The 9,998-nt window shown below is 42.9% G+C and overlaps 1 long non-coding RNA gene across 1 annotated transcript in view; it reads left to right on the top strand.

Moving 5' to 3' along the window:
- The first annotated feature begins 3,355 nt into the window (after positions 1–3,355).
- Positions 3,356–9,998, top strand: part of LOC105516281 — a 39,378-nt gene continuing 32,735 nt past the window's right edge. Inside the window, exon 1 of the long non-coding RNA XR_001002464.1 lies at positions 3,356–3,540. This is a non-coding gene — a long non-coding RNA (uncharacterized LOC105516281). The remainder of the gene's footprint in view (positions 3,541–9,998) is intronic.

Consider the following 9,998-nt stretch of genomic DNA (forward strand, 5'->3'; position numbering starts at 1 on the left):
CAACTTTTAAGAACAGTCTACCTCTGTTTATTCTTATTACCTACCACCCTCAATGAAAATGCTTACGTAGAATCAAGTGGACACATCGTAAGTGCAGGTTATTTCTATTTAAGTCTCTCTATAAAATAATGATGAGCTCATTCTACTTGACTTAAGAAATACTACAACCTGGCACTTTGGGATGCCAAGGAGGGCAGATCACAAGGTCAGGAGTTCAAGACTAGCTTGGCCAACATGGTGGTGAAACCCCATCTCTACTAAAAATACAAGAATGATTAGTTGGGCATGGTGGCATGTGCCTGTAATCCCAGTTACTTGGGAGGCTGAGGCAGGAGAATTACTTGAGCCTGGGAGGCGGAGGTTGCAGTGAACCGAGATCACACCTCTGCACTCCAGCCTGGGCAGCAGAGCAAGATTCCATCTCAGGAAAAAAAAAAAAAAAACTGCAACAACCTCTGTCAGTATACACAGTGGGCAGGCAGTCACATCTGGTAAACTATTCTTTGGGGCTATAGAGGTGGATGTTTACGGGTTTATCTGGGACTGGAGTTGGGATATTTTGATCGAGAAGTTACTATTTATTATTGATTATCCTTAGAATATCCTATATATCTACCAGCAATTATGTAGTCATGTGCCCTTTTTTGCCCCATTTTTACATAAGTAATACATACTATACACGCCATTCTAAATTTAGACTATTTGGTTTTGGACTTGAAGGGAAAGAAGAGCTCTGGAAGTATTGACATTGGGATTTAAATGCTCAAGTCCAGAAGAAGAAAAGTTGACTTTTGCTAGCAACCCATTGATTGGCCAGATCTAGTCACAAGGTCATCTCTGGAATTAACGAGGCCAGCAAGTGCCAGTTTATCATGTCTACCTCTAGGAGTAGGTACGTCACAGAGGTATGAAGTGGAGGCACCAGGTGTCACCAGCTGCTCAGTGTGACACTGGATCCCAGGTGGGGCAGAGTCTACATAGAACCCAGTCGTTTATTCACTGACTTTCCATTCATCCATTCAGTGTCCCCGGCCTGGTGCATGACATACATAGTTGCACATCCAATGGGAAAATTCAAAAAGCAGAGTTATATACCGACCCTCAAATTACTTTCCAAAACAGATCATCAGAGTGTGAAACATTCCCCCCTATTGTCTTCACAAGTTTGCACTTCATTAGCCTTTTTAACTGAGGCATTTTCATTTTCTAGAAGACAAACTGGCCTACCCAAGAGAGAGCAATCACTACTGAGGTCATGGCCATGTATGCATGCATTGGGGATGCTGGTTGGCTGGGCTCTTACGGGGGGTCAACAGGTTCCCTTTATTCTGAGCCCCCTTTAGGGCATGCTAGTCTTCAATGGAGAAGTTGCAGCTGGGTTCAGAGACCCTCCTCCTGGCAATTGCATGACTGACATCTCAGCAATAACATCTTGAAGCATAAAGAACACTGTACTTACAATTCCTTGAGGCAGAAGAGTGGACACACAATTACATGGCAGGGGTTTAGTTCATGATCAGGATGGCAAAGACCAGGCCTGGGATGGGTTGGCTGCATAACGCTAAATCAAAGAGGCCTCAGATTTATGAAACCAATAAATAAAAGAGGCCACAGACATCTCTCCGGAGTTGCTTGGGAAAATTCACTGATTTCAGAAAAACGTATATATTAATAGTTTAAAAGCATGAGAATAAAAATCACAGAGTTTATATCTTCAGCCTTAATATTTCTTCCTACCTCAAGATTCCTTCATCCAACTACCAATACGCTGTCTCCAGTTAGACATCTAATATGCATCTCTAAATTAATATGTCTGAAACTAAACTCCTGTGTGCCACCACTACAATCTGCATGAATGAACAGATGAATGAATGAAGTAATGAATTAATGACTTACCTATGACCATCAGAGTCAAGGCACCTCAGTATAATATCTTTCCTTTCTTACAGCTGAAAATTTAGCTCTTGTCTTTGAAGATTCACTTCTGCCTCCCTCTATCCCTGAACTGGTCTTTCTAGCAACGTGTTTCTCTCCTCTGAATTCCTGTATGGATTTCAGATTCGTGGCAGCCAAACCAGTGCCTGCACCCTTCCGGATTGCTTGTCCTAATTCAGTCCTCTGCTGGTGGTCTCCACACACTCTTCTTTGCATATTCATCTGCAGGTCGTCTTCACACATCGTTGTCAGCCTATGAGTCTTCTGTGCAGCAGTCTCTTCCTGCCACATCTCCCCGCTCTCCAAGAGATTAGAATGGCGAAGCCATACTCTATAGGATCTCAAAAACCCAAGTGTGAAATTTGCTTTCTATATTTAACAGAATTGGTGTTTCTGGATCGGCAATCTCCTCCTGGAGCTGTGTTAACCATTTACAGAATAGCCTGGACTAGTGTATGGGAAAGAGCCAGGCCCTGCCCTTAGAGCCAATGCCACATTTATTTTTGTTTTGGGAGATCTACACTGACTTGAAAACCGAGAAATCTATTGATGTTTCCTGTTCAACCTAAAAACTAAATCCAGTTCATCACTGAAATCCCACAATGTCCTGAGACAAATAGTGCTTTAAAACTATGTGGTGATTTTCAGGCCAGGTGTGGTGGCTCACGCCTGTAATTCCAGCACTTTGGGAGGCCAAGGTGGGTGGACCACAAGGTCAGGAGGTTGAGATCAGCCTGACCAACACGGCGAAACCCCACCTCTACTAAAAGTACAAAAATTAGCCAGCTGTGGTGGCCCGTGCCTGTAGTCTGAGCTACTCAGGAGGCTGAGGCAGGTGAATGGCATGAACCCAGGAGGCAGAACTTGCAGTGAGCCAAGCAAGGTCTTGCCACTGCACTCCAGCCTGGGCAACAGAGTAAGACTCCATCTCTAAGAAAAAAAAAAAAAAAAGTGATGATTTTTTAAAAAAGGAGTGGTTCATTCAGTTAAATGGGAAGAGTTATAATGAGGGACTAAGTGGCTAAGTTGGCTGGACTTCCTGGGTCAATAGGCACTTCCCTAAGGAGACTTTCCCCTAAGCCAAAGTCAGTCATAGCTGCGAGCTAAGGGATTGAAACTTCAACCAATCAAAGAGGAATTTCCCCTAAGCCAAAATGACTCATAGCTGCAAGCTAAGGGATTGAAACTTGAACCAATCATACAGGGAGTTTAAGTTCTAGCTGCAGCCTGATGTTTTTAACCAACTAGGCCCATCGGCCCACAAGCAGGTAGAAATAAGCTAATTCTATAGGACAGAAAAAGGAAGAGGGGAGGGGTCATAAGGGGATATAAGCATAAGACACCCAAGCTAGAAACAGCAACCCTTCCAGGTCCCCTTCCACCATGAAGAAGCTTTACTTTCACTTTTGCTTTAATAAATCTTGCCGCTGCACACTCTCTAATCTAGCTGTAACACTCGCCACTGCAGTCCACGGCTTCATTCCTTGAAGACCATAAGACCACGAACCCTTGGACTGAGAAAAACCTTCGATCAGAAGAAGACTTCTCCTCTCAATAGCAACAACAAGAAAAACAACCTAGACTAGACGCACATCAGGAAGACAGGTACTAACAAAATATTCTCTTGCTTGTACTTTTAATGTTGCCTCTAAGACAGCTTTGCCTACCCCAGGCAACAAAAATTTAACCCTATACTTTCATCTAAGAGTATTATATTGAAACACAGGGGATTCTTATTCTTTTGTAGAGATGGGGGTCTTTCCATGTCGCCCAGCCTCATCTTAAGCTCCTGGGCTCAAGTGATCAACCTGCCTCGGCCTCCCAGAGTGCTAGGATTATAGGCATGAGCCACTGCACCCAGCCAGGGCAAGTATATTTTCAACTAGTGCGGGAACAGCATTTCCCTTGTGGTGTAGAAAAGCTTCCTGGCCATAAAGCTGGGAAAACAATTAGAAAAAACATTTAAGTGATGATTTAATACAAATAAGAATAATACAAGTTGAGGGCTTGATATTCCCCTATTAAGCATTATTAGTCAGAAATTGCATTGGATATATGTGCAATCTATTTTACTGAAGAAAAATATATGTAGACTATAGACTTGTGAGTGTAATTAAAAGCATCCTTCTGGTGAATTTTAAAGCATCCAATTTACTCAGATTGTAGTTTTCATCTCCCTATACTTGCTAATCAGTCTGTCAAGCATAATAGCCATTTTGGGATGGGAGTATTTAATCCTGTGTGAATGGGCTTATCAGTATGCCTTAGAAAGACAATATATGACTTCCTGGCAAAGAAATGGCTGCAATTAGGCAGTGATTATGAAGTGTACTTGTTATTATGGTTTTAAAAATCATACCAGGCTAACCTTGTGGTAGAGGAACTCAGAAGGTACAACTGAAGGTTCAAAATATGATTATATTTGGTGATTGGGAGCGTTCTTGACTCTTGACTCAAAGGTCTGGTTCTGAAATCTCTGAGTCCATCCCTGATGCAAAAAGATCAGCTTTAGCATCTGGCTCAATGGATACAGGGGAAATGTGTAACTAACATGGGACCCAAAGTCTTGGGAAGAGTCATGCCACCATTAGCTTTACAACCCACTTGTGAGGGTGCTGATGTTGGAAACTTGAATCTCCTCATTATTTGGGGACCTAACTTCTTGTATCCCACATCACTGTAACAGTGAGAGAAATCTAACACAGCTAAATCAATCTTGTTTCTAACCTCACAAGCTAACTGTCCTTGTTCATTGCTACATGTAGAACAAGCTAATGATGGGAGGAAATTAGTTTATAGTTTAAAGCAAGGATGATAATAGCCACTTACAAAAACTCACCCCTGAGGAGATAAAGAGGGCCATACACATAAATAACCATGGTATGTTAAATGTTTATAGGAGCATTGTGACCTGACCAAGGGCAAAGAGGCTTCACAACCCCCTTAGGCTCCTGCCAATGCTTTGATGTCTGTGGTCACCTGTTACCCTCTGATCTCAAGCCCCTCCTTGATTCCCCTTCCCCAAAATATAAAGAAGCTTGGAAGTCACGCCTTTTAAGGTGGTCCTTCAGGACATTAGTATACTAGCTTCTCAGTTTGCTGGCTGTCTGAAATAAACTAGCTTTTCTAGCCCCAACAATAGAGGCAGGAGGCAGAGAAATCCTAAGCAGACAAGGGTGGGTCCCTGGTGAAACCCCACCTTCAAGCAAAAGACAATTTAAAGCTTGAACGCCAAGCTACAAATCAAATCCATGTACCGGGTTCAGAGCCTGTCTTCCCATTTGACACACTTTCCTTTAATTCCCACCCTTCACCTATTTTACATATACCTACCTTTCCCTAATTGCTTTTACACTGTGCCCACCTTTGAGTGCTACCTTTGTTTTAATCTTTTTTGCATATTCACAAATCAGTCAGCATGTACTCCCTTTTCCTGTGCCTATTAAAGCCCCAGACTCAGCCACACTGAGACCACCTGACTTCAGGAAAGAGACGACCCAACCTTCCCATCCCCTCTCTGCTGAGAGCTGTTTTGTTGCCCAGTAAAATTCTCTGCTCTCATCACCCTTCAATTGTCAGCATGACCTCATTCTTCTTGGACACAGGACAAGAGCCTGGGAGCCATCAAAGGCAGATACCCAGGAAGGATGTAACACTGGCCCTCTTCCCTTGCTGGCACCAGTGGAGGGCAGCCACCCCACATGACAGAAGCAGCAGCAGGGCCAAGCCAGCCCCAGAGCCACGCCAGTCTCAGAGTCATGGGCTAGAGTGGGGCAAGAGGTTGGCTGAGCTGATAACACACTGCTGCCCATTGGACTGTGGATGGTGGAACTAAAAGAGTTAATTAGTACACTGTAACACCCCATCTGGGGCTTCAGGATCACAGACACCACTACTTGGACCCTGCAGCATTCCCCTTGGGGGTGACATTCCTGGTCTGGCTGCAGGCCCCACACAGAGTTTGCTCCTGTGTTAGCCCTCAAAGGGGCTGATCAGGCCCTGCACTCACTCACACACATGCTCCCTCCTGCCAGGGGCTGAGTGTGGCAGGCAGAGTAGACAGGGTGCCCCCTGCTGTGAGTCCAGCAAACAGGCTGAGAACAATTCTGTGTCATCAACACCTTGTCTCTCAACTTACTGACTATTGTGCAGCAAGCAGTGTGAGCTTTGGATCCAACAATATGAGTAAAGACAAACGTATTCAGAGTAGGATGAAGTCACTTCGCTTCTTGTGTTCAGACTTCAGTGTTTTCTCTCCCTAATTATATATTTATTTTTTCTTTTTGTCTTTTTTTGTTTGTGAGATGGAGTTTCACATTTTTTATTTATTGTTTGTTTGTTTTTTGTTATTTTTGTTGTTGTCGAGAGAGTTTTGCTCTTGTCTCCCAGGCTGGGGTGCAACGGCATGATCTCTGCTCACTGCAACCTCCGCCTCCTGGGTTCAAGTGATTCTCCTGCCTCAGCCTCCCAAGTAGCCGGGATTACAAGCGTGCACCAACATACCTGGCTAATTTTTATATTTTTAGTAGAGACAGGGTTTCACCATGTTGGCCAAGCTGGTCTCAAACTCCTGACCTCAAGTGATCTGCTCACCTCAGCCTCCCAAAGTTCTGGGATTACAGATGTGAGCCACGTTATCCCAGAATCCTGGCCTCTCTTCTCTCCCTAATTATTAAGAAGCCATAAATAATATTAATTTTGCATAGGAGCAGAATGTCTGGAGCTCCTGATCTCCCTATAAATGTAAAATCTAAGTTATTTTGCCCTGAATTTGGGAAATATCTGTCAGAATTATACTGCGACTCAGAATCACATGACAGATACAACGGACATGATTTTTTGAGTTAGAGTTTAATGGTCTGGGGGAAAATGTCAAAGTCAAAATATTATGGACTATTTTAGGGCTACTTGAATCTGAAAAACAATCTTCAAAATCTGAATCTTCATTTTTAACCTGAATCTGGAAATCTGAGTTTAGCCTAACCTGGAGAATTATAAGACCTGAAATGTCATTCTGTTCCCAAGAGGAAACAGCAATAATTTTGAGACTCTAGAATGAGGAAGAAAATTGTTTTCATCCACTTTTGATTGGTAGTGGTTTCATGTTGAGAACAGTTTTAACAAATGGGAAATGTGTCAGATTGCTTAGTGATATCAGACATATATGAGATGCATGTGTTTTGTGTTAATTCCCACCACTTCAGGGCAGTGAGAAAATGCAGATGATGGAATCCCAACCAAGTCAGCCTCTGCTGATTCTGCTGATTCTCTATTCTTTTTTGCTTTTTTGTCTTTTTTTTTTTTGAGACAGACTCTCGCTTCATCACCCAGGCTGGAGTGCAGTGGCACAATCTCAGCTCACTGAAACTCCACCTCCTAGATTCAAGTGATCCTCCTGCCTCAGCCTTCTGCGTAGCTGGTATTACAGGCGTGCACCACCACGCCAGGCTTATTTTTGTATTCTCAGTAGAGACTGGGTTTCACCATGTTGGCCAGGCTGGTCTCAAACTCCTCACCTCAAGTGATTCACCTGCCTTGGCCTCCCAAAGTGCTGGGATTATAGGTGTGAGCCACTGCACCCGGCTGGTTCTATTCTTCCGTGAAAGCAAAAATTCAGATCTGGCTATTTTTCAGAGGCATCATGGCTTAATGAAATGTACATGGACTTTGGTGTTATAGCTAGTGGTTAATCCTGGTTCTGCTACTTAACTGACAGTGAGAACTTGGGCGAGTTACTTAACATTTCAGAGCCCAGTTTATCATAGGAACTTGGGCAATACTCATGTCTGTTTTAGAGAGTTGCAGCTGTGTTGAAATGAATCACACTGTCAAGGGACAGGGTTGGCATCAAGTAAATTACTCAAAACAGTACTACTTTAAAAACACAATCTTGACAGGGGAAATAGCTCCTAGTCTTATATTTAAATAAGTGATAGGGATTAATTTTATTTAATTTATGCAAGTAGGTTATGAAGTATAATTTTCTAAATCATAAAATTATGACTCTAAAAATATATCAAATTTAAACCCGTATAAATTTCTTTTTAATTACTACTTAAGAACCAGTAACGTGGTATGACTGGTTTAAAGAACATTTTTGAAGCCTAGTATATAAAAGCAACATTAACATATGATGTATGAGTTACACACAAAAACTGACTAATAGCAACATTAACATATGATGTATGAGTTACACACAAAAACTGACTAATAGCAACATTAACATATGATGTATGAGTTACACACAAAAACTGACTAATATTCAATATGACATATTTTGGGGGGTGTTATCTGTTCTACCAAATAGAAGTAATTTGTATCTCTACCAGGACAAAAACAATCTTACTAAGTCTGGGATGCTTATTCAATAGTATCAATGAGTTCACTTCCTAGTTGATTTTGCACATGGAATTTGGAAGGAGGGTTCAGTTCTTCACTGGCTTTTGATAGGAGTATGCATTTGTGTTTTTTGTTTGTTTGTTTTGTTTTGTCTACATGGGCTTGAGTGTCTTGCTGAAATACAGCTAGATTTTCCCAGAGTAAGTGATGAGAGAGAACAATGCCTTCTATTTTCATGACTTAACCTAAAAGCCATATGTATTAGTTTGTTTTCATACTGCTAATAAAGACATACCTGAGACCAGGTAATTTACAAAAGAAAGAAGTTTAATTGGACTTACAGTTCCACCTGGCTGGGGAAGCCTCGCAACCATGGCGGAAGGCAAAGAAGAGCAAGTCATGTCTTACGTGGATGGCAGCAGGCAAAGAGAAACTTATTGTGAATAAGTCTCATGAGATCTGATGGTTTTATAAAGGGAAATTTCCCTGCACAAGCTCTCTCTTTGCTTCCATCCATGGAAGAGGTGACTTGCTCCTCCTTGTCTTCGGCCATGATTGTGAGGCCTCCCCAGCCACGTGGAACTGTAAGTCCATTAAACCCCTTTTTTCCTGTATCAATTACTCTCTTTCAGGTATGTCTTCATCAGCAGCATGAAAATGGACTAGTACAGCATCCCAAGTGGGCAATGTTTTCTAAGGTTCAAGTTGTTAATTACAGAGCAGTTAAGTGGAACTGTAATCTTGGAACAGGGTCTATGTGATTCTGAGGCAATCAGCACCAAACAGTTATGAGGAAGCAGGTCAGAGAGCAGGCTTCCCTCATGGTGAATGCTGAGCGTGCTGCAAGTTGGGTTCAGTTCCCTTTCTCCCCACTCCTTCTTCCCTGATTCATTTTCTAAAATTTGCAGGGACAGTTTCACAGGTGAACAGACAGCATTCAAATTCCTGCTATGCTACTTATGGACTGAGTGACCTGGGGCAATCATTAAATTTCTGAGCCTCAGTGTTCTCACCAGTAAGATTAACAAAAAATAGTAACTATGTGGTAAACTTTCGAAGAAGATTGGATAAAAGAATGGTGATATGAATGAAAAAATAAATGCTGTATTCTGGCTTGTTCCTGACATAGAAAACAAGAAATAAAATTGAAGAGATTAAGTAACTTAGACACTAAGTATTGATTAGGTTAACTGACAGCAATTAACCTGTTTAGAAACCCAACTCCCACTTTGGGAGGCCTGAGCAGACGGATCACGAGGTCAGGAGATAGAGACTATCCTGGCTAACATGGTGAAACCCTGTCTCTACTAAAAATACAAAAAATTAGCCAGGCGTGGTGGCAGGCTCCTGTAGTCCCAGCTACGCGGCAGGAGGCTGAGGCAGGAGAATGGTGTGAACCCGGGAGGCAGAGCTTGCAGTAGAGCTGAGATCACGCCAATGCACTCCAGCCTGGGCGACAGAGTGGGACTCCGTCTCAAAAACCAAACAAACAAACAAAAATTCAGCTCCACACCTCTGCCTGGCTGCCCATTGTCTGGGAAGTGAGGAGCACCTCTGCCCAGCACCTCCGCCCCATTGTCTGGAAAGTGAGGAGCACCTCTGCCCAGCACCCCCCATTGTCTGGGAAGTGAGGAGCACCTCTGCCCAGCACCCCCCATTGTCTGGGAAGTGAGGAGTACCTCTGCCCAGCACTCCCCATTGTCTGGAAAGTGAGGAGCACCTCT

Source organism: Colobus angolensis, unplaced genomic scaffold (assembly GCF_000951035.1).
Source record: "Colobus angolensis palliatus isolate OR3802 unplaced genomic scaffold, Cang.pa_1.0 Scaffold28, whole genome shotgun sequence".
In the NCBI taxonomy this organism is placed as follows: Eukaryota; Metazoa; Chordata; class Mammalia; order Primates; family Cercopithecidae; genus Colobus; species Colobus angolensis.